This window comes from Camellia sinensis, chromosome 12, assembly GCF_055761805.1.
Source record: "Camellia sinensis isolate YWXY chromosome 12, ASM5576180v1, whole genome shotgun sequence".
Classification (NCBI taxonomy): Eukaryota; Viridiplantae; Streptophyta; class Magnoliopsida; order Ericales; family Theaceae; genus Camellia; species Camellia sinensis.
In genome coordinates this window covers 26,455,958-26,482,017 of record NC_138972.1, presented here as the reverse complement: position 1 = coordinate 26,482,017, position 26,060 = coordinate 26,455,958, and the positions used below count along the sequence as shown (strand labels likewise).

General features: G+C 34.4%; 1 pseudogene across 1 annotated transcript in view; it reads right to left on the bottom strand.

Moving 5' to 3' along the window:
- Window positions 1-17,414, bottom strand: part of LOC114278963 (protein kinase and PP2C-like domain-containing protein) — a 69,472-nt pseudogene extending 52,058 nt beyond the window's left edge. Inside the window, exons 1-3 of the transcript XR_014346089.1 lie at window positions 16,842-17,414; window positions 5,519-5,551; window positions 4,611-4,698 (exon numbers count right to left, since the gene is read on the bottom strand). The product of XR_014346089.1 is annotated as a protein kinase and PP2C-like domain-containing protein (transcript). The remainder of the gene's footprint in view (window positions 1-4,610; window positions 4,699-5,518; window positions 5,552-16,841) is intronic.
- Window positions 17,415-26,060: the final 8,646 nt, after the last annotated feature.

Below are 26,060 nucleotides of genomic sequence, written 5' to 3'. Positions count from 1 at the left end.
GCACCTCAAACACCTCGGGAGTGACAGACGCGAGTTGTGAAAGCTTACGGAACTAGCACGGGGACTCCCGGTTTGAAAACTAAGAGTTGGAAAGGGACAGTTTTTCCACGCTTAGGCTTGGAAATAGGACACCGGGGGGGAGGCCAAAAACGTGTCACAGTCGCGAGAAGGACCGAGAAATGCCCAAAACACCTCGGGAGGGTCCAAGGGGTAAGCTGCGGAGACTTACGGAACTAGCACGGGACTCTCGGCTTGAGAACTAAATCAAAAAATGCACTTTTTTCACACTTAAGCTCGAAAATAAGCCGTCGGGGGCCAAAATCGTGTAACAGTCACGAGAAGGCCCGGGGAACACGTCACACACCCCGGGAGGGACCGATGTAAGTTGTGAAAACTTACGGAACTAGCACGGGACTCCCGGTTTGGAAACTAACTCCGAAACGGCACTTTTCTCGCACCTAAGCTTGAAAATAGTGCATCGGGTGGGCCAAAATCGGGTGACAGCCAAGAGAAGGTCCGGGAAACACCTCAAAACACCTAGGGATGGACAAACGTGGGTTGTGGAAACTAACGAAACTCGCATGGGACTCCCGGTTTGGAAACTTAGTCAAAAAATGCACTTCCTAAACACTTAAGTTTTAAAACAGGCCATCGGGCGCCAAAAAAATCCTGCACCAGTCCCGAGAAGGCCCGTGGAACACCTCCAACACCTCGAGAGAAACCAAAGTAAGTTGTGGAAACTAGCGCGGGACTTCCGGCCTGAAAACTAGGTCGGAAAAGGTACTCTTTTCACAACGAAGCTTGAAACCAGGCCTCGGCGGGCCGGAATCGTGTAACAATCACGAGAAGGCCCGGGGAACACCCCGAACATCTAGGGAGGGACCAATTTGAGCCGTGGAAACATAACGAACAGGCACGGGGACTCCCGATTTGAAAACTAGGTCGGAAAACACACTTTTCTAACACTTAAGCTTGGAAGTAGGCCATCGGGGGCCTAAAATCATGTAACAGTCGCAACAAGGGCCGGGAGCACCTCAAACACCTCGGGAGTGACAGACGCGAGTTGTGAAAGCTTACGGAACTAGCACGGGGACTCCCGGTTTGAAAACTAAGTTGGAAAGGAACAGTTTTTCCACGCTTAGGCTTGGAAATAGGACACCGGGGAGGAGACCAAAAACGTGTCACAGCCGCGAGAAGGACCGAGAAATGCCCAAAACACCTCGGGAGGGTCCAAGAGGTAAGTTGCAGAAACTTACAGAACTAGCACGGGACTCTCGGCTTGTGAATTAAATCAAAAAGTGCACTTTTTTCACACTTAAGCTCGAAAAAAAACCGTCGGGGGCCAAAATCGTGTAACAGTCATGAGAAGGCCCGGGGAACACGTCAAACACCCCGGGAGGGACTGATGTAAGTTGTGAAAACTTACGGAACTAGCACGGGACTCCCGGTTTGGAAACTAAGTCTGAAACGGCACTTTTCTCGTACCTAAGCTTGAAAATAGTCCATCGGGGGGGCCAAAATCGGGTGACAGCCAAGGGAAGGTCCGGGGAACACCTCAAAACACCTAGGGAGGGACCAACGTGAGTTGTGAAAACTTACGAAACTCGCATGGGTCTCCCGGTTTGGAAACTAAGTCAAAAAATGCACTTCCTAAACACTCAAATTTGAAAATAGGCCATCGGGGGCCAAAAAAATCCTGTAACAGTCCCGAAAAGGCCCGTGGAACACCTCCAACACCTCGGGAGAAACCAATGCAAGTTGTGGTAACTTACGGATCTAGCGCGGGACTTCTGGTGTGAAAACTAGGTCGGAAAAGGTACTTTTTTCACACTGAAGCTTGAAAACAGGTATCGGCGGGCTGGAATCGTGTAACAATCACGAGAAGGCCTGGGGAACACCTCGAACATCTCAGGAGGGACCAATTTGAGTTGTGAAAACTTAACGAACAGGCACGGGGACTCCCGATTTGAAAACTAGGTCGGAAAACACACTTTTCTAACACTTAAGCACGAGCCCTCTATCAATATACGCAAGTAGAGAGATACATACATACTTATTTAGTATAAAGAAGGAAGAGCCCTCTATCAGTGTAGGTAGCAAAGAATAGAGACATGAATGTGAGTTGTGACCTATCGTTGATTATGTTATTAATGGTGGTTAATTGGAGATAATAGGATGGTGATATAATGGTAGTTCACCTAGATGATGGACGGATATTTTGGAGGCTGTCGAAAACACACATACAATTTGGTTTGCTTGCTATGCTTTTGATTCACTTTGTCTGGTGGAAGGAGGGAGAGAGAGAGAGAGAGAGAGAGAACTAATCCATAATGTTCAGATTAATTAAGTGCTTTCTTGTACATCACCAACACACCTTATTGAACCAATTATAACTTTCTAATTTGAACCAAATCTAATTAAGCCAAGCACACGTATCTTGCCTCAACCCCAAATTATTTAACGCTTAACCGCAGTTCCAGGCTGAACAAGCAGGCTCTGTGCCAGCTCCAGCTCATTATGGTCCTAAAGCTATAACAAGTGGATAATAAGGAGAAGTGCTTCTGAAGCAGTCATGTAATTGGATAGGAATTTATGGAAAATCTCCATAAGACTGCTGCATGGCATATGCTATACCGTACAAAATGTTGGATGACAATAAAAAGCAAATGTAAAAATGAGGATATAGACACAGACACAGACAGGAGGGCGGCACAACAATAAGAAATGACTACATTTCTCTAAAGCTACAAGTAGCACGAAGCATAGACAATATGAGGTGCTACATTTCTCTAGAGCTACAAGTAACATGAAGCATAGACAATATGAGGTGAAGGAGCACAGGATGGTTTAAGAGTAGCAACGAAGGCATAAAATATTGTCAAGAAGGAATAACAGAAACTAAGTTATAGGTGCCACAAAGATAGAAGAAAAACACACACAAAAAAAAAAAAGAGAATTGAGACCATGAGAAAGGACATAGTTATTCTAAAATTGAAAAAATTATATATGTATGTATGTGTGTGTACTCTAAGAACAACCATATGCAAGAGGAACCATGTTGCCAACCTCAACCCAAGTAACCATGATTAGTCTGAGTTCAGTACATTGGAGTATAAGAAACATCTGAACTATCAATAATACAAAAGTGCTAGAAACACTTTAAAAAAAAAAATACCAACAGAGCGCTTGTACATAGGTCCCACCACTTGGTATGGGATTCACCAAATATTTTGTCTAGTTGGTATGCTTGTTAGTTGTCCTAACATTTTTGTCAATAATTAAGTAACAGAGATTATATGCTATAAACCATGGAACTATTCCTTGAAAATAAACCAAATATTACAAATAGCATGTGGAATACTTAATATAAGAACAGCCCTTCAGACCTCCAAATGACACGCTACTTCCATATTGTCAATTGGAACAATTTAAAATTTTCCAAGTCAAACCACACTAGAACCAAGACAACTCCATTTGTGGCATTTGGTTAAAGTGGATCTACTTCAAATTAAACAAAAAGTTAGCTTTTTTCAGAAAAACATCCAATCATGCCTCTTAGCTTATTGGTTGTTTTGGGCCCACTGATACTTGCATTGAATTTATCAACAACAAAAAAAGAATTTATCAACAAAAAAAAAATAAAAAAAAAAATACTTGCATTGTAGTATATTAACTTTAAAACTTGGCCCCTGGCAAAAGTTATAATTCTATATGTGACCCAATTGTAGCACTTTTTAAACAACCTTTGCCTAACACATTCCCAGCTGATTTTGTCAGCGTACCTAAATAAGCACCTTCAAATAGGTCTAGCAACCCCAAACCCTCAAAGACAGTTCTAAATAAAAAATTTCAAGTTTCGATACTTGTTGCCTGCTTATCTAATACCTGTGAACTCGCATAACCCAACCATCTAAATAAGGGGAACCAACAGGTCAGTTATTCCGCTGAACCTTTCTATATACCAAATCCACATCGTTAATTTTCTTAAAGCATCAGATAGTTCTAGAATATAGCAAAAAGCAGACAATCATACATTGATAAAGAAAAAAAACCATTTTGTAATGTAGTTCTGGTGTTTAAATTTGTAGCACATTTCTGATAATTTCAATTGTAAGGCATCTGTATTACATAAGGCTGCAGTCCTGAATTTTACTTCTGCCTAAGAATTGCAAACTAGTTTCAATTGGTGTAGTAAAGCTTATCTAAAGGACCATCTAAAGTTGTGAAGCAAAGATTTTGTCACATGACATATATGAAACTACATCAATCATCCTCAATACAAATTATCGTGACAAACATATATATATATATATATATATATTCCATGAATTGGGACTGAAGTGGGTGTACTTTAAAGGGGACGATTGGTTTAGTGGTTTTAAATTCAGGCCTAATAACCTTGAAGTAGTGAGTGTGAATACAAGGCAGCTACTTTGTACATAATGATTAAAGGTCAGCTCTGTGCCTAGAACCCCATTAATAGGAACTAAACTATGTGTATTTCTATATATAAATATATATATATACCTTTATTTTATCAATATAAAGTTCAAAATATTATTGATCACTTCATTATAAAATCAAAATCAAAACTCAAGAGAATTGCTTACCTCTTCTAACACCAAATTGATCCAAGAATGGCCCAGATTGCCTAACTAAAAATGCCAAAAGTTCTGGTACATCGAGCGGTGGAACTTCCTACATCATATATATAAGAAAAGCAGAAGAAAAGAAAACATTCAGCATAGTGTATTATAGATTGTAGGAAACTAGAATCATCAATATATCCAATCTATGACAAATGTCAATCAATCCTAAGGAACAAACATACTACACCACCACATATGAAATTTTGACTATGCCTATTGGTCTGTAATTAAACCTAGGCCTGAGGTTCAGGCATCTACGTACGTGAGATGTTAGAATGTGATAAATACTGCAACATGAAACACATATCAAGGACACAATGGCATGTCAATATCCATTACAAAATGGTGTTTAACACAACCACCTTGATAAAAGAAGAAGAAGAAGAAAAATGGCATTCATGTCCAATACAAACACCACATTGCAAAAAAATTTGTTTTCCCTGAAGAATGAAACACAATGCTAGCCTTTCAGTATGCACAACTACAGCAACATGAACTCCAACAGGACATGACCCTCCCAATTAATGAGTACAAACCACATATCATCCAACTAACAACTCAAACATAGGATGTAGGAAAAGGATTACAATAAACGTTGGAATCATAAGATTCATATTATTGACGGCTGAGAAAACAACTTCCAGTCAACAGTACTTATATGACTATTACGTCATTTTTGAAACAACTCTCCATTTTTTAGAAAATAAATAAATATAGATATATATTAAATAAAATTCAATATTTTATCTCCTTTTCTTCCCCTAGTGCCTTCAGAAAGAAAATATAGATTATAGACTCAAAAAAAAAAAGTTCTAAAAAAATTAACACAATAATGAATGATACATGAAGAGGAGTAGTTCAATACTAACCTTTGAATCAGTTGGGTCCTTGCAAATTGCTTTCTGCAAAATAAATAATTGGGTAACAGATTAATAACGAACATATGAATCCAGCTTGCAATTCTAACGTGAAATGAAAAATAAGTAGATACGCATCAATTACTAACAAAGATAATGATCAGGAAATTCTATCATCTAGAAACAAGTTTATACATTATTACCAAGCATTCACTTCCAATATTGGAATGAATCAAAACACATGTTATAGTTAGCAGCAACATTCGCACTAATCTTATGTTTACGGCCTTCCTTTTAATGAAAAAATGTTTATGCCTTAGCACATAACTAGTTCCTTGCTTACCTTCAATGGACATGGTATGCCACTTGATGCATAAATATTTGATCCCAAATAATAGCCGGCCTCGAAAGAACATAACAAGAGTACAAGACTGACAATGTATGAAACTTAATAGTCAAAACTACTGCATTTACTACCATGCCAAAAAATCTCAATTCAAATGATAATGGATCTGCAATGTTGACTTTCAGAAAACAACTAGTTGCGTCTCTCAAAAACGGAAGGAGTGATAAGAGTAGTAAAAACATTTTTACGCAGTTTGAACAGGGTGACAAGAGAAGTAAAAACATTTTTACGTAGTTTAATTTAAACAGGAAGATCCAACCTTGTGAGATCATTCCCTGTTGAATAAACCATGTTGGGAACTTTTAGAGATGCATACTTAGGTGATATACGTCCCAATGTCCCGTATTAACTTGCATGGACCAAGGATGGAAGAATAAACAGCAATCTACAACTTTAAGAAGATCACTTTTTATAGAAAATCGTAAAAGGCAATGAGTCTCATGAAGAGCCAACAAAAAATATACATAGTTTTGTAAATAAGAAAAATCCAAAAGAGCTTCAACAGGGTGCAAACCGAAGTACATGCAGAGAAGCAAAAATGACACACAAAAACTATCTTTAGAATTAACCAAAAAAGTCCAATGATTGCAGCAAACCCCTATAGGCCACACAAATAAACTGCTTAAAAGAAGGGAAAAAAATGCTTCCATGGTCACAAACACCTCACTCCTTGAAATGAAGTCCTATACCTCTCCTTCCATAGACAACAAAAGAGGCATTAAGGACACACTTCTTAAACTGCATCCTCACTTGCTCACTCTAGACCAGCAACTGGAGTCCAAGAACTCTTAACACAAACTTTGGCATAAAACACGCCATCTGACAGAGGCAAAATGTAGCACGGACACGGACACGGGACATGACATGGACACGACACGGACACTCCATTCTTACATTGTGCCAATCTAACATGTATCGCCCTTAATACCAGCCATGCTTTGCCGTGGAAAAAATCATCGCAGCCACTCTATGGGAACATTTACTCTGGTGAAAGTTTCCTGCAGTTGAAATGCAAAATGTCATGCTTTTTGGTAACTATACAGTGCCATTCCTAGGGAACAAAATCTACGTATATCCCATGTTCTACGTATATCCCAAATTTTAGTTGACTTGTATAAATCTTTCTTAGCCAGGCTTAAAATATAACCCTAATAAGCCCTCATCTATAAACAGGGTTTTATTTCACATCTTATGGTCAAACGACTATTGCAGTAACATTTCAAATAAAAAATTAATTTGACAATGCTAAAGATCTAGTGATTCAGATAAAGTGCTAATGCTTCACACTTAAAATGTTGTTTGGCACTTGAATAAGGTCTAGAGGAGATTTAGCCCTCAAAATGGAGAAGAATTTGCTTAGGATTGATAACATAACATGACAGAGATTATGAATTGTTCATTTTATTCAACTAAACCAGTACGAATTTGCTTTATGCCAATCAATTCTGCAATCAATATAATAATCAATTAGACACGCAAAAGGATTCCCTTTTTCTTTTCTTTTTTCCTTCTTCCTGTCGAAAATCAAAACGGACAAAAACCACAGGACCCCGTAGCCAACCAATTCACCATTAGTAAGGGAAAAAAAAAAAAAAAAACAACCCAACCCTAACCCAGTTCATGTGCCTTAGGTGTTGAATCCTAAAACTTGTTAGCGTGTTTCTTATGCCACTGGAAATCGGTGATGTTTGTTCCTGAATGGTTGGTAGAGTATCAAGCATCCATGATACTCTGTGAATTCACCACAAATTAAACGCGATCCACCATTGACTAGGAAATCACCAAAACAAACTTAAAATGTATTAAAGTGATGTAAAACGCATATTAATCAATTGATAGTGCAAGCGAATATGGATGCTTCTCTTATTTGACAAATTTATTTTGGTTACAACTAGTTTAATTCTCCTCCCGTACGAAATTGCTGGTCCATTTTAACTATTCCAAACATCCCAAAAAAATCATCTATGTTTTTTTATTTATTCTTTCTTTCAATTTGTAGGGAAAAAAATACATTATTTATTGACCCTACTAAAAGGCATGAATGCTGAAAATTGACAAACAGTTGGGGATGGAACGAGTATTTATAAATGAGATGACTTGAAGACCAATCCCATCCAAAATCCAAGTTAAAACCACCTTAGACTTTGCAAAATCGTTGGCCACTGCTCGAGCCATGAAAATCCCTAGAGACTGCTTCCACTTGAGATCTCAGTTTTTTAATAGATTGGGTGTCTGCTTCCACTTGAGATCTCAGTTTTTTAACAGATGGAAACAAAGTTGATTGAAAACTCACAATTTTCATACAATGGAAGATTTTTTCTTTCAAGCTTGTCCCTTAGCTATCCTTCAAGTCAAAAGTTTTCCTATAAAAAATTGGATATGTTGTGGCTAAAATTTTTCTTTATACTTTTGTTTGGATTTGACTTGCTTTCATATGTATTTTTTCTTCTATGATTTTGTTAAGCAGTCAAGTCACACAAGGAGGGTTCTTTCCATTCTAGTTGCTCCCAATATGTATTATTATTTCTTCTATGATTTTCCTAAGCAGACACAAAGGAGGAATAAAATGATTGATATTTGCTCCCAATAGGTATTATTTCTTCAATTGTGATTTTGAACGTTGGAGCTAGTCCTCCTAGGCATTTGTACATCAACTTCTCAGCACACCAAAATCCCATCCAATCAATTTCCATTTGATTCAAATTCTTGTTAGCCCTCCAACACATAGGAGAATATAATGATTGATGTTGGCCCTCCAATACTACTAAATCAATGACAGCCTAAGTTTTCTAATCCAAGATTAAATAGTCTGAGAATTCAACCTGACCAGCCTTAAGACAACCAACTTTATTTTGTTCATGTTGTATCTCAAGGGGGAATAATGAAGGAGAATTTTCCTCTTCCTGGTAGATAAAATCCAGAACGAGACACAAGGAGAAATCCCGGGCAAAAATTACATAAGAGGGAAAAAGGCCAAACTATACATCAGCCCATAAGCTAAATTCTTCCGGCAAATCAATCAAGAAACAAAAGAAAGAGATTCCTAATAGTATTTATCAATAGAGAGAGAGAGAGAGAGAGATTCCTAATAGTAATCTACATTACACGGACTCAGGTGCGGGTATCGGGTACGGGTGTGTATCTAAGGGTCGGACAGTTTAAAATTAAAAATTAAGAATACGTGGATACGGATCCAAATTAGGATACGGGTATGGAGATACGTTAAATAGTTATTTTTAAATATATTTATTATATGAAGATGAGTTTAAAAAGTTTAAGGAATAACAAATTTTATTAAAAAAATAACAAATAAATAATAAATAAAAATTATAAACATTATTTTAAACATAAAATAAATTATATTATATATGATAAAATAAATTATTTTAATTTTAGACATAAAAGTTATGTTATTTATGATATATTATATTATATAATATTTTTTTGAATAAATAATATTATATAATATGAATAATATTATATTAATATAATTTATATTATATATAATTCAAATTATATTAAAAAGAAAAGTCAGAGACTTGTAGAAATAAAAATTGTGTTAGCTTCGCAGAGACGACGGAAGAGGAAGACCTAGAAAATTGGTTGGTAGAGCAATGACTTCGCAGAGACGACGGAAGGGGAAGACGACGAAGAGAGTCCGAGATCGAGCTCAAAGGGGAAGACGACGAAGCACAGTACATCGACTTCGCAGATCGATCAACTTCGCAGATCAAGCTTCGCAGATCGATCAACTTCACAAATCGATCGATGCTCTGCAACCGATTGAAGTCGAAGGCCAGGTTCTCTCCTTGCTCTCTTCTCTTTCGATTCTTCTGCCGTATCCGTTTCTAAGGAGCCGTATCCCGCACCCGTACCCGTGTCGTGTCGTGTCGTGTCGACACAGGTACCTTCTAAATTCCAAAGAGTCCGTGTAACATAGGTAGAGGGAAAGAAACTTGAGGCAACAGAAGATGGGCAACCCACAAACACTCATCCACAGGAGCCGAAATACATAAAGAGAGGCTAGGACAACCCTCACAAGGGTCGACTAGGCCAGAGGAGCCTTCGGCTGAAGTCGAAACAGCTCTGTGGGACCTTGGCTGGTTCCGACAGAGACTCAGAGGAAACAAAAGATGGGCAACCCACAAACACTCATCCACAGGAGCCAAAATACATAAAGAGAGGCTAGGACAACCCTCATGAGGGTCGACTAGGCCAGAGGGGCATTCGGCTGAAGTCGAAACAGCTCTATGGGACCTTGGCTGGTTCCGACAGAGACTCAGGGACCAGCGATACAGGATGGGTGGTGATAGGTGATGGCTGGTTGGTGGTAGCGACTGTGTGAGTGACGGTTTTTAGGGTTTTGGCTCTAATACCATATAATTTAAGAGAATACAAAGCTTGAGTGATGATTATGATATCATCACCTTTTATATTATTCAATCAACTATTACAAAAGGAAGCCCTAAGGCACTGATTAAGGAATCACCTTTTATATTGATTGATTGACTGACTGATTAAAGAATCACAATCAATCAATCACAATCACAATCACAATCACAATCTAATCTAAATAAGGAAATAAGGAAATATTCTAACAGCTTCTGCTACTATAACACCCCCATCTCAAATCATAACAATTGTTCACTTTGAGCTAGGCCCTCAAGGGTTTAAAGCATGTTGTTACTTGGAAGGAATATGAACTCATTTATATAGCCCAGGAACTTTTCCCACCTAGACGATGTGGGATGGAATGTGATGTACAATAATGAAAGTGAATTCACTTATATAGCATACTTAACCTAAAATAATAACCATATAAAAATTCTTTGACAAGGAGGAGTAATGCCCTTGGACTTCTGCACGTACTTAAGTCAATAAAGGTGAACACTTTTGCAAGTGTCCCAACAATTGTTGGGCAAGAATGGACATAAGAGCATAGTCAACAAGTATTCATTATTGTCTAAACATCTATTCAACATCAAAATTGCCAAGTGAAAGAAATGTCCTCAATATCATTACCTTCCATTTGGGCAAGTGTACTAATGAAGTTTTACCAGTAAATACACTAGTATGTACTAAATGGAGAGGAGGGAAAGATGAATCGAGCACTCACAATACCCATAATTACTGTAAAATCCAATGACAAATTAGCAGACGTTAATCAAGTTTTTGAATATTCTACTGAAATCAAACCTTCAAGTAGCAAGGCAAGACATTGTTGATTGCCTAAATTTCAGTTTTCCCATCCTTTCTGGATAGTTCCTAGCATCCTAAATTTCTAGATGAAATAAATGAACATTCACCTTAAACATGCTTTCATATTATGCCAGCTAAACCACATGTTATGAGTATGCTTGAAACAATGGCATTTGGATCCTGTATGCACAGCGACATGCAAATTGTCTTATTATTGACTATATTGACACTTACGATATTTAACTCGCAAAGACAACAATTCTATCAGAAACTTTATTAGTCACATTACTCTCTGGATAATTTCTGATCCAACTGAAGATGAAGCATTTTCCATGTGTCTTTTCAATAAAGTAGGTATATAAGAACAACATACAATCATTTATTTATCTGAGCTGCGAACTCCTGTCTCTGTTATTTGTTCATAGCATGTAATGGACCTCTCTAATAATAACTAAAACAAACATGCAATGTATAACAAGTATTGCAGGCATGCACAGAGTGATCTTGTATGCTCTGTGTAAACTGAAGTCTAAATGCTTCATTAGCATGTTTTTGAACAGATACTTCATTAGCCTGTTTACTAATGCCAAAATTAAGGACATTTTGCATCATCGATACTAAATGTACATCCTGGACAAAACAAATATATAAAGGGAAGGACGTGTCAATAATAGCATATGTATCAGTAATATAGTAAGTTAGAGCTTCTCGGAGCAGCAATGAACTCACCTAACATTGTTTGGGGTAAGCTCATTGAGTGCTGATTCAATAATGGTTGGGCTGAATTTAGAGGGCAAGGATGACCCCACTAGCCAATCATTAGGAGGATACAACTGCAAAACAATTTCAAACGAACAGTTGATGTCAGCAAAGCAAGTGACTGCTGAAGAAACAACATACAATCACTCAGACTGAGTTTGAACAGGATGAAGATGGGGAAAGAGAACAAAAATTCAACTATTTAATTTCATGTATTTGTTTAGAAGGAGAAGGGTGGAAAATACAACAAAGTTAAATATCTTATACAACCCACACCAGAATGGCAACTTTGCTTCTAGATTCTTACAAAAAAATACAGTCACTTTTTTCTCTCATTAAAGTAGCCAACTATTGTAACTTTCTCACAAAAAATTAAACCAAATGCAAACGAGAAAATAAATTTTCCTTTCACCTTTTCTTTCACTTCACTATCTATCACTTTTGTTTTCCATCATATTTTTTACTCTAATCAAATGGACCCTCAAGATTCTCATTGAAAAGTTGAAGTGCAAAGCAAGAAGCCAAAGAAAGAGAAGCAGAGAAAAGCTAAACTTCTTAACTACATCTTGTAAAAAAATAAATAAAAAGTGAAAAAAAAAAAAAAAGAAGAAGAGAGAATCAAAAACTACACTCAAGTCAATCAAAGAAACGTCTCCAGGAAATATCGAATTAGTAGTGGCTTATCTCCAAAAACCGGCTTTGTATGAATTTTACTTGTCAAAACAAGTCTAAGCTGAGATTGAGCCTAGCTCCTATGCTACTGAACCAAGCTCAAGCTCCTTGTACTTGGCTGGCTTCATCTCATTTACAGTCTAGATGAAGTGGGAACCTTCACCTTCATCTAGCACATGTTAGCATAATAAACTGACTCAGCTTGCTTAATATTCAACGATCCAAACTCATCAAGGCAAGTGGTGGGTTGCTCTTAAATTATCCTCCAACAATGCTTCACTGCAAAAAAGTAGCATCAATCTTTTCCTACTTAAATGGTACAAAGAAAATTCCACATAAAGACTTAAATGTATAAATAAAACCATCAAAGCAATCATGGCTGACTAAGCCAAACCAAGCCTTAGCAAGCTCATCAAATAAATTGAATTCTACACCATTTATAAGTGAGCTTGACTTGTGAACTGAAGCTTGTACCCTATACAGCTTTTTGTAAAGAATGCACCTCAGACAGTAAAAAACAACAAACATCAGGATAAGAAGAAATTATACCATTCAAAACCAATCAACCACCTCTGAATTCAAATGATAGGACTTTTTTTTTTTTTTATCAACAAAAACAGAATTTATTGAATAGATCAAAAAAGAGGCAAGGATGAGGCATCCTCTACAAGTAAGAAAACACAGAAAGAAAATGCATCTCCAACAAAACAAAAAATAAAATCCAGAAACAACTCCTAATCCAATAACCTTGCATATTCATGCTACCGTCATCCATCTAAGAATAATCATGGGGAGAATTTGGCTAACCATGGGCCATGCAACTTTTCAACCCCCAGTTAGCAGATAAGTGGGATCTCAAGGATGAAAAGTTCAAAGGATAAATTATTTATCAAAAAAAAAATTCAAAGGACAAATCAAAAGATGGGCAGCTTATTCATTATTTCATCCTCTTGGAAAGAGGATTAAAAAAAGAAGAAGACTATCAAGACATAGCACAAGGATGGTAACCGAGACTGGTACAACATCCAAAAAAATGAACATTCTGTCAACAAAAGAATTTGAAGAGGGTTGCACATGCTACTTTTATAAGTATGGTGGGAACCGTATGTTAAAAATGAAATTGCAGTTGTCATTTCCTTTTTCCATTGTTATAAAATCCTGTTTTCTCATAAAGTTTGTACAAGAGACTATCAAGTTTGAAAGAATTTTGGTCATCATTGAAAAGAATATACAAAATAAAAATAAAGAAGATAATCTAAATTCTTAATTAAAAATCGACACAAAAATAAGAAGAAAAACATCTTCACAAAGGTAAATAGCCTAAAATTGCAATGCTTTCTAATGCAATATCATGCACAAGGATCAAAATTTTGTTGCAGCATGACATTTAAAAAGACTCCGAAAAGGGAATATCTAGTAAACATGCCGCAAATGCAATGGAAATAGCAAAAAAAACTTTGAAAGACAGGTGAACACTTGAAGCACAGAAGAAGATTTATTAATGCATATTAAAATAATTTCCAACAGCGCTATTACGGCAAAAGCACACTTAGAACAGTTTCAAAGCTGATATTCTTTTGTACTATAAAATAATCATAGACAAAATATAACATTGTCATATGAACTCAACATTTTAACACAAGTAAAACAATTCAAAATAAAGGTCATAGCAATTAGAAACTAATATTCCAAAAGATCTTCCAGTTATTCTGATATTGGTTCACCTCTTCTCCTTATCTACTTATTCTCAAAGAAATTCGAGAATTTTTTATGCATATGCTTTTGGGTTCTAAAAACTCAACAATAAGGCTAAAAGAATAATAACCTTTTGTTCTTTTTAGACTATATTGCTGTCGGCAATAAATTCAAAATAATAATAATAATAACCATCCCAAACATTTTACAAGCAGTTTTCAGTTTTTTATGAAAAGTTTACTTTTATGAATATCAGCATTTTGGTTTTGCAACCAAGCTTTATTGTACTAGAAAGCAAAGACATTCAGCTAATTCCATGCAAAGAGAATTTTCATTTCTGTGCAGATAAAATAGATTCAAAGAAACTTTGATGTCAAATGCGTTGTCTAATTCCCCCGCTAAAATGAATATAGAGACCATCACTCTGATCCACTATTGCCAAATATGACCAAGCTTTGAAACCATACTGTTTAAAGTCTCATTTTCAAAAGAGATACCTACAAAATTAGGGCCACCATTATACAGAAGCTCCAACAACTCAAGGAACTAGACTATCTAAACCAGTAAAGATCTTGTTATTGCCCATAAACTACGCATGATACGAACATGCCGACACAGGAAATTTTCAAAATATCAAGACATAACACATTAGTAATCCAAAAAAGGGATCAATATCAAATGTTTCGACTCCAAAATAAAAACTACACCTCCATTAAAGATTCTCCTGTTGTGCTCCTAGATGCATCACCAAAAACAAATCACTGAAGACTCCGGCCCATTTCTTTCTTCTTCCCTTTTTTTTTTGACAAGTAAATATATTAGAAAGGTGCCAAAAAAAGGAGCACAGTCACCACTTTACACCGGCTATGTTTGATTTCGGTTTGGATTAGGCAGATAAGATACCCCCGAATGTGTAAGCCAGGCAAAGGCATTTTAGTCATTCACATGCAAAAGAGTTATCCCCGGTTTAACTATCCCACCCCTAGGACAAAATAATCCCTCATATGTAGGTAAAGGGGTCACGTGGGATTAGCTATTCTGAGCAACTTTTGCAGTACCAAATGTGAGATTATTTACGAAACAACACAAGGATGAGGGAGGAGTCACAAGTCACTACATCTTAGTTGCCAACTTCATATGCAAATGGAAATACAGCATGAGTTACATCAGACAGATCAGTAACAAAGGCACATATGCTTCCACAGTCCACCATTAACAGTTGGCCTCTGAAAACTCCCACTAATGAAAGCCAACATAACTTGATCATTCATTTAAGAATGGAAGTCAATGGCTTTCATGGATGAAATAAATAGACTTGGTTATCAAAAAGAGGACAAAGCATGTTGTTCTTCTCATGCAATATATATATATATATATATTGAGCTTTATTTCTCTTGCTAAAAAAATAAAAGAACAGAATTCGATGTACATCATGTACTAAACAAGCTCTCAAATACTTAACACTGATAATTAAACAGCCAAGACATAGATAAAAGATACTTGCAAACTGCCTTCAGACACAAAGAAAGAAAGAAAGAAAAAAAGAAAAAAAAAAAAATTCAAAATGGTGCGAATCAAAGAGGGGCTCACTAACAATGGCATTTTAAAGAGCAGTTCTATTTTCACAAAAATCAATCACAAAAGCCGGCACAACTCTAACATGGTACAAGACCCTATTTGTGGAATTTAGTAGGTTCATTTTAGCGAGTCAAAAACTACCCTTCGAATGTTCACAATAATACTAGAAGACAACATTTTTCATTCATGTCATTTTAACTAATACTATGAAACAACAACACTTTAAACATCAAGATGGTCAATAGAGAAAATTATCAAAGTGAACACAAATTAGACAAAAATAAAAACAAAGATCAAAAGCTTTCCTGATCTGCTGGATGAAATTACGCACATCATAACCCATACAAGTAACAGGGCATAGTATCCATTCTCGTATGCAGAAAATCAAAGCACAATCTAAAAAATAAGAAAATCATAACTAGAAAGGCCTCGAAATAAATAATTTCTTCCGCATAAAAAAGCAGTAATAACACAATGATATGGCTATGCTGCCTAGTATTGTAAGCACAGCACAATTAAAGATCTCCCCAGCTTCAACAGCCAAGTATGAGCCAAAACGTTCAAAGAATCATAGCATATCATTCTTTTGAGATGAAAAACATAAATGTTTCAAGATTCCCAAAAAAAAAAAAAAAAAAAAATTAAAGTACCAGAGAAACACGAAACAAATGCCACTAAAACAGATCAGAATATGAAAGTAATGTGGGTTAAACAATGTATAAACCAAACTAAAAAGAGAACTGCAATGCAATACCACTTTCAAATTAAACAAAGATCATTTCAAAAGATAGAGACATCTAATATGGTGAATCATTCAAAACTAGAGTCATCATGTACATCATGTACTAAACAAGCTCTTAAATACTTAACACTGATAATTAAACAGCCAAGACATAGATAAAAGATATTTGCAAACTGCCTTCAGACACAAAGAAAAAAAGAAAAATAAATAAATAAATCAATGAAAAGGAAACCACAGTGCAATCAATTTCAGAGTTGGGAATTAATGTATGTAAAATTACTAACCTTGCCAATTGTGGCGAAAATGGACATGTTCCGTGACCTCCCAATCCCCAGCCGCCGAATCAGACATCCGGGTGGATGCCGCCACAGCAGGAAGAAGCGATTTCCTCCCAATCGTTTTTTTAAATTTTTTTTCCCCTAAACGTCTCTCTCTCCCCTCGCCCATTCCCCCCTCTGTCTCTCTCCCCCTCTCTGTTTCTCTCTCTAGGGTTTCCCTGCCCTCCCATGGCTTCTCACCTCTCTTCTCTGTGCAGGTTTCTCTTCAAATCTCTCTTTCTTCGAAGCCGTTTTGGGAATCTTCAACGTTTATGGAGTGAGAGACATGGTGAATTCACATAATTTGACGGGGGACGATGATGGATCTATCGTTGGGGAGAAGAGAACGGAGAGGACGTTGAATTGGGGGTTCCGTTGCCGAAGAAGGCGAGGAATGGAGGCGGATTGGTTGGGAATGTGAAGAAAGTGGAGGAGGAGGAGGGGTTCTCACTGTCGATTCGAGAGAGAGAGAGAGAGAGAGAGAGAGAAACCCTAACCAACACTTTTTCAGAGAGTTGGGTTCGGGATGTGAGCTTAATCGCAAATGAGGAGAGAGGAGCATAAAAAGATATAACCGTTGTTGGGTACCAAAAACACACCTCAAAATTCTAATAAAAATTCCGATAACCAAATTCTTTTGAAATTGTAATTCGAATAAAAGAATTCAAAATTCTTTTCCAATTGTGTAATCAAATACGCAATTCAAAATTTAATTTAAAATTTTTTTTAAAACTCGTAACTAAACTTTTTTTAAAATTTTATTTAAAGAAAAATTTAAAAAAATATTTTTTTATTTTATGTTTTAAAATAATGATTTTATTTTTTAAAATATTTAATTTTTTTTTAATTTCAAAAAAAATTGGATGGCCATATATATATCTAAACCATAACAAATTTTTTGGCCAATACTTAAAAAAATAAGGGCAAATTACAAACACCCCCTCGAGGTTTGGTGAAAATACGATTCCCCCTGAGGTTTGAGAAATTACATACCACCCCCTGAGATTTATATTTCCATAACAAATTACCCCCTGAGGTTTTTATTTTCATACAGATTTCCTCTTAATTTGTTATGCAAATTTGACCTTCAAAGGGCAATTTGTAATTTCTCAAACCTTAGGGGAATCTATATTTTCACCAAATCTCGAGGGGTGTTTGTAATTTGCCCAAAAAATAACAAAAAATATTTTTCAATAAAATATAAAAATAAAAAAAAATATTTTGATTAAAAAGTTTTTGAATTGAGTTTTGAGTTTTGAGTTATATGTCTGGTTATGAGTTTTAAAAATAGTTTTTGAATTGAGTTTAGAGTTATGTGTTTGTTTATGATTTGAGTGTGGAGTTGTGTTTTGAATTTAAAAATTTTACAAAAATGAAATAAAATATTTAAAATGAAAATTAAATTTTTCTTAAAACGTTTTTAAATATTTAAAAGAAATAAATTCGAAAAATTTCAAAATACAACTCAAAATTCAAAAATTTAAAACTCAAAATACAACTTAAAACTCTTTTCAAAACTCAAAATTCTTTTCAAAATTCAAAATTCAAAAAATCAAAAATATTTTCAAAACTCATAACTAAATAAATTTTTATTTTTTTTAAACTGAACTCACAACTCCACACTTAAAATCACAATTTCACACTTAAATCATAATTATAAAATTAAACTAAATGGATTTTACCCTTAACTCTTACACTCACTAATGAAATTAGGATTTTATTGCTACAGGGGTTAAAAGATAAATAATATTTTTTTACCGTATAGACAAATACACATATATGTACAATATGATATATAAATTATACATATACACATAAAAAAATTTAAATATCATATAAACAATCTCTAATAGAATGAATAAATTTTTTTTTAGAAAAATAATAGAGAATAAAAGATGAGAAAAGAATGAAGTATATATCTTTTATACTAAGATGCTATTTTATTTATAAAATAATACATATATATATATATATATATATTTAGAAGTACTATGGAAAATAAAATTTTCACAAAGACAGAAGGTCATGACCCCTCATAATCTTCTCCTAGTTCTATCCCAGCACACGTACACTCACCTCATTCTTTGAATAAAAATAAAAAAAATAAATAAAAATTATCTTTATATTTTTAAATTTATTTTATTTTATTAAAATATATTTAATATTTAATATACAAATTCTATTTTTATAAAATTGATATTGTTCTAAAAATATATTTAAAATTTTAAAATGCAACTAATATTTCACATATTTAATAAAAATTTAAATTAATAATCTAAAATATATAAAAATTTATAGAATTAAAATAATTTGTATGACTTAAGTTAATATAAATAATAAATTACTTTTCTAATTAATATATATATATATATATATTGGTAGGAGAAAACGTTTAGAATAATACAATTGTAAATAAAAATATATTAATTCAAACCACGCAAATAATAACTCAAACCGAAATAATAATATAAAAAAAAAAATAGTGGTCATGTTTGATCTCACACACAAAGTAAGATTTGTCCCCACACAAACTAAACTTACACTTCACATAGACTAGACTTGTATCCCTACACATATTAGACTTACACCCCACACCCTACATACATTAAACTCGTGTCTTACATAGATTAGACTTGCATCCCTACACAGATTCAACTTGCACCCCTCACAAATTAAACTTGCACTTCACACTAACTAAACTTTCACCTTCACAACTAACTAAACATAGTAAGAAAAATACACAAGCGGGATGCTAAAGCACAAAAACTTGCATATTTACCGACATCTTGCAAATAATTATAAAATAAAATTAATAAAACATGCATGAACCTATATACAAGATCTTATATACAAGATCCTAATGCAATTCATTCATGAAATTCAACTAAAGATCCGACTTCTAAAATATATGACATATGAATCATCTCAAGACATGAGATAGCGCACAAAATCACATAATAAGATTAAACTCATATATGCAAATTTAGCCAGATCTTAAGGTATAAAACATGGATGCAAAGCATGGATATGATAACAAGCTTGATATACTACATATGTACAGATAGGGAAAGCAAATAAAAGAACGTGATAGAAAGAAGTGGGAGTAGGGAATTATTACAACGCTTTGAATATTACAAATAAGATTTGGGGGGAAGAGCAACAAAAATGTTACAGCAAAATATCTTCACAACTCTCTCTAACTAAAATAAAAGAAAAATAGGAGCTTCAGGGGGCCTCTGAGACCATCGGAGACTGTTTTTCTTGACATCGGGAGGCTGTTGGGTTTTGTCTAGAAGAGGTGGCTAGCCGACCAAAAGTTAGCCGGCCGGCCAATCAGATCAGGACAAAAAACTCTATTTTGTTCAAACACCAGAAAAACAAATGAAAAATATGCAAGTGGCTCAACTAACCACTTCCAGTTAACTTACAACAGGTTTATAACATGAAATTGAAGCAAGAAAAGCAATATAAGAAAGAAAATGCAAGAAAGTAAAGAAAATGAAAATTATGTAAAATTTACCTTCCAAAGAAGAATTTGATTTCCAAACTTCATTTTCAAGATTATGAAGTGTGTTCTCAATTCTTAGTTCAAAAATTTGAAATTCTAGTTAGAATGGTATTTTTGGGTTGTTTAACAGTGTGTGTGTGGGGAGTTATATAACTTTTTGTTTTTCTCAATTTCAACAACACTCACTCTCTTTTCGATTAATGCTCAAGAATATGTCTCTTACAGAATTTCTGGGCTAGTTTTGATATATGGAAGATGGTATATCAGTGTATGGAAGCTTATAGCTCAAATGTTGAAGACTTCTCTCTTTCTCTCTATATATCTCTCTTTTTCTCTTAATTCATTCCTCTTCCCTTTCATTCATTCCTTTGTTCCTCCATATAGCCAATGATGGAAGGCCAAGTTAAGGAAGTGGGAGACAAGGTGAAAGACAAGTATAATGGGGTGACAAGGGTGGTTGTATTGGATGCTCTCTTTTGGGAAGAAGACAATCACCCTTTGACAATAGAGGCCAAATGAGGATAATAGAGGGGGTGGGTGTGTACATCGTGCATGAATGTATCAACAAAAGATCTAAAATGGCATGACCTATACGCTTTCAACAAGAATTTTGTTGAAATTGCCCTACTCCTGGGCAAATTAGCCGATCGGCCAAAAAACCTTGGCTGGCTGGCAAACTAATTGGCTGGTTGGCCGATTAATTAGCTGGCTGGCCAAAAAAGTTAGCTGTGGTTGACTATTTTGCACGAAACAAGATTTTTCAACAGAGTTATCATCATTTCCTCCTATTTCTACACTGTTCTTTGCTCGTTTTCCTCAGAAAAAAGCTTCATTTTGAAGTTTAAAAGTGAGCCTCGAAATACTACGAAAATATTCGGAACAAAGAGCGGAAAGAAGGTTTCGAATGAGAGTTTTGAACAAGACTTAAACACTTAGGCCAAAATAGACTTAGGGTTGGAACTAAAACATAAATTCTATATTTCTTACTGAGAATTATGCGAGAAATACATTCCTATTTTTATCATCGGATAATCAAAAGAAAGCGCTCAAGTATTAGGGTCGGTCAAAAAGAGGAGTCTGTAGTCACCTCTTAAGTGTCACTTTCTCATTGATGGAGGTCTAATTAGGTAATCTCAACCATCTTTCAATATGTTCAGTAGCAGTGGCAGACAACTATTACTCCTGAAATTTACTATATATGGTAAGATTAATTTCTTTTCCTATTATGGAAATAAACTTTGCATATATCATATTAGTATCTATATGCAATTATTGGTCTATACATTTGTCTAAATCTTAGAAGCCTTATTTCTCTATAAATAAGGGGTTCTTCTTCTTCTTTATTGGGGAAGCTCTTTCTCTTGAAAATCTCCGTAGTAGAAGCTCCAGTTTTTCACAAATTTAGCTTTAAGAGTTCTTTTTGAGCAAAACAAAGCCTTTTACCATTTTTTGCATATGTTTTATATCTGAATTAATCTTTGAACTTAGTCTCCTTGTTCCTACGAGAGTTTTACAGCTAAATCTCTGCTACTACATTATAGTTTTCAACAGTAACATATTCTATACATATGTTCTTAACAATACACTATACCAGCTATTTTTCTGCTAATTCTGTTAATATTATGTTATATTTAGCCTAAATAACTGCATTATTCACATTCTTTGAGGCGTAAGACCACTTGTACACTTTCGTAGATGAAAATAGAGGATGGTAGGGGTTAAACATGCCTCTCTAACATCATACGAATCGTGCTTAACTCCATCTGAACCCAAAGGTGTTTCTTCAGCAGTAATTTAGGAACCTTCCAAAGGCATTTTGGCTAGCCTTTCAAGCTTCCTGAACACTGTCTAACAACTCTAACGATATTTGTACACTCTGCTTAAGAAGGATCAACTAACCACATATAATTTGATATGCCAAATTAGCCTTTTAGTACCATCTCAATGACCTCCAGTAGTAAGCCCCACAAGCCCAACCACATCGGTAGTTGTCAGTAGTTGTCAGCGGCGGAGGCAAAGAGGGTCTAAGGGTCACGTGCCCCCTTGAGTTTTGGATTTTTTTTTTTTTACAAACATAAAAAAATACTTTAAATAAAAAAATTTATAAAAATATTATTTAGAGTGAAATGTCAATGACATTTTTTAAATTATGATAACAATAATGGTTATTTTGATTGAAAATAAAGAGACTACAATAAGTCTTATTATTGTTTATGAAAATTTCAATATAGTGGTGATGTCTATAATAATTGACATGAAAAATAATTAATCTCAATAAAGATATGGAATTTATTGGATTGTTAGTTGCATTTTGACATGTGTTGTTCATCCTCCATGTATTTCTTTACTATTGATTGGTGATATCACATGTCAATGATGACGCAATATTACTATTATATTGAATTTTTACTCATATTTGATATAAAAATTACTTTATCATTATATAATTTATCTTAAAACTTATATCCACGACTTTTTTTTTTTGGTCCATGATAAACTAGTTACAAATAACATTCTTTTTTTTATTTTTTATTTTTCTTGAAGTCAATCGTAAAAATTTATGTGAAATATTTTTGTAAAAGTTTTTAATGTAATAATTAATAAGTGTCTTTCTGATTTAATTTCTTGAGTCCGCCCTCATATGCCAGGTCACTTAAAGCCTATTTGGACCATATTCATACATGTAAGTGCATCATACCATGCCACGTGTCTGAGCATAACCTCAAAACACCTTTTCCCTTGAAATAAATACTTCAAACCAAATATTAATTTGTATCTTTAAAAAATACTCTTCATATATGTAATTTATTTAATTATTTGATTCATTTGGAATAGTCTAGGAATGTCAAGCCTGTTCAATTAACTGGTTTGTAGGGTCATGTTGACTTACAAATATATTACACAAAATAGTTCAATAGCAACTTAACTAATTAATTAATTAATAAATAAATTGTGTTGGGTTAATTTGACATGTGTAGCATGTTTAATGTTGGGTTGTAATGGGTAAGCTAGTACTATCTACCAATTTATTTATAACTTATTTATCACTTATATTACAATAAAGAAAATAAATTTACATCTTAACCAAATTAATCTTAGTTGTGTCTAAATTAAGTAAGGTCAATTACATGTATTATTTTTGTTATCATTCTACTTCGTCAACGAGTACACAAGTAAGGATTCAAATGGATATCTTTTCTTTCCTTCCGACTAGCTCTTAGTTTTCTCGCAGATTTAGGATTCTTATAATGTATTCTCTGCACCTTCTTTTCTATGTGGGTGTAGTAACTTTCCTTCTTCGTGGACTTAGTTAAAAAATTAAATACGTTGTCTTTCTCTTTTTGTTTCGGAGAGTGGCAAGTCCAAAGGGAAGTAAAAGTCCCCAGTTAGATTTAACAAATTAAACTATTTTTTTTTTGTTACATATTAATTAAAGTTAGGATTGTAAAACAAAGAAAGTTGTTTGTGCTCGACTAGTATTTGACTCGTTAAAAGTTCGTTCGAGAACTCCTTATGTAATCAAGCCAATTATAAACACATTTTAAATCTTATTAAGTTTTCAAATCAATCGTAAACAACCTATTATCGACTATGCACTATTAAAAAAAACTGCTCGAGCTTGACTCTTGTTCTACTACTTGTTAAAAATTTGTTCAAGATTAACTTGTTATGTAAATAAGCCAAGTTTGATCGTTGTTAAATATTTGTGCACTATAAAAACAAATAAGTTACTCGAGCTCAACTCGTATTTGACTTGTTAAAAATTTGTTTGAGATAAACTTGTTACTTAAATATACCAAGTTTGAATATGCTTTGAAAATGAACAGGTTTTCAAACCAATGTTGAACAAACTATTACTCGTTTGCAACCAAGTTAAAGTCTTTCCCTCATAATATTTTCACTTATGATAGATTATATAACTTTTTATTACCTTTAAATTTACACATATTCCTTATAGATAATCAAACCATAAACAAGCTAAGGGTTACATAGGTTAATACTTAATAGCATACATCTAATTGAACAATTCCATATCAATATTTTGTAGGTGGCATAAAAAATTATCGTCTAGAAAGGTTTGTGGTCTCCATATGTATTTAATTGAACAAATTCTATGTCAATTTTTCTGTCAGTCAAATTACCGTCTATAAAGATCTATGGTCTCCATATGTATTTAGTTGAACAAATTTTATGTCAATTTTTTTTTGTTGGTCAAATTACCGTCTAAAATTAAACAAATTTTATGCCAATTTTTTTTGTTAGTCTAATTACTGTCTACAAAGGTTCGTGTTCTTCATATGTACTTAATTGAACGAATTCTATGCCAATTCTTTTGTTAGTCAAATTACTATCTATAAAGATCTATGGTCTCCATATGTATTTAATTGAACAAATTCTATTTCAATTTTTTTGTTAGTCAAATTAGTGTCCACAAAGGTCACTGGTCTCCTCATGTGTTTAATTGAATAAATTGTATGTGAGTTTTTTATTAGTCAAATTACCATATACAAAGGTTCATGGTCTCCATAGATATTTAATTGAACAAATTCTTTTGTTAATCGAATTACTGTATACAAAGGTCTGTGGTCTCTATATGTATCCAATTGAACAAATTCTATGTCAAATCTTTTTTGTTAGTCTAATCACTCTCTACAAAAAGTCCATGGTCTCCATATGTATTTAATTGAACAAATTCTATGTGAATTTTCCATTTCTTTTTCTTAGCATTCCATTATTGACTAGCATTCGATTTGTGAAGTTTGTTAACATGAGCTATTAAGGTAGATGTTAGTAGGGGCAGAATAAAAAATTATGTCTAGAGGGCCAGGGCGTGGATAAAAAAAATTGAATTAGTTTTAGTATATGATTAATTTCTTACTTAAACTTTGTGAAAATTATGTTATATTTCATAAGGAGAAAATTAAATAAATTTAACAAGTCATTTTTTTATAATAGTTATTTATTTATTTATTTTTATACATTATCATAGTTGTACATTATGAAGAAAAGCTTTTATATATAAATGAAAATAGATATTTATATGGTGTAACCAAAGACTCCCTAGAAAATAGATATACAGGTAACAACCCGTTCCTAGGAGTATAAAATCATCACAGCCTGGCCTTGCTTGGGCTCATGCAAAAAATCGAGTTGAACCGAGTAGGTCTAGTTCTTAAAAATCTAGTCCCATGCCAAAGCCCAGGCTCAGGGATAATCAGGCTTCGGGTCTCAGCTTGGGCCTGGGTACAGGCTTTGGTCATTTCTAGGTCTAGGTCTAGTTCTTAAAAATCTAGTCCCATGCCAAAGCCCAGGCTCAGGGATAATCAGGCTTTGGGTCTCAGCTTGGGCCTGGGCACAGGCTTTGGTCATTTCTCGTTCGAGCTTGATTTTTTTAATTTTTTAATTTCTTTCACCAAAATAGCTTGTAGGTGTCATTGGGCCTAGGCTTCGGGGAGGGTTGAGTCAGAAAAACATGGTCCAAGCTTTAGTCCGAAAGGGTTGGGCTGGACTGGGCCTCGGGCCTAGTCAGGCTAGTTTTGCAATATAAATATATACTATACCTAGATCATAAACAAGACTGACTGTTGGGATACTGTTGGAAGTGTCTTTTGAAGTCAAAGGGTTTTGCAAGTGAAAAATGACCAACACCCACGCTTCTTCTCCATGGAGCTCTCACT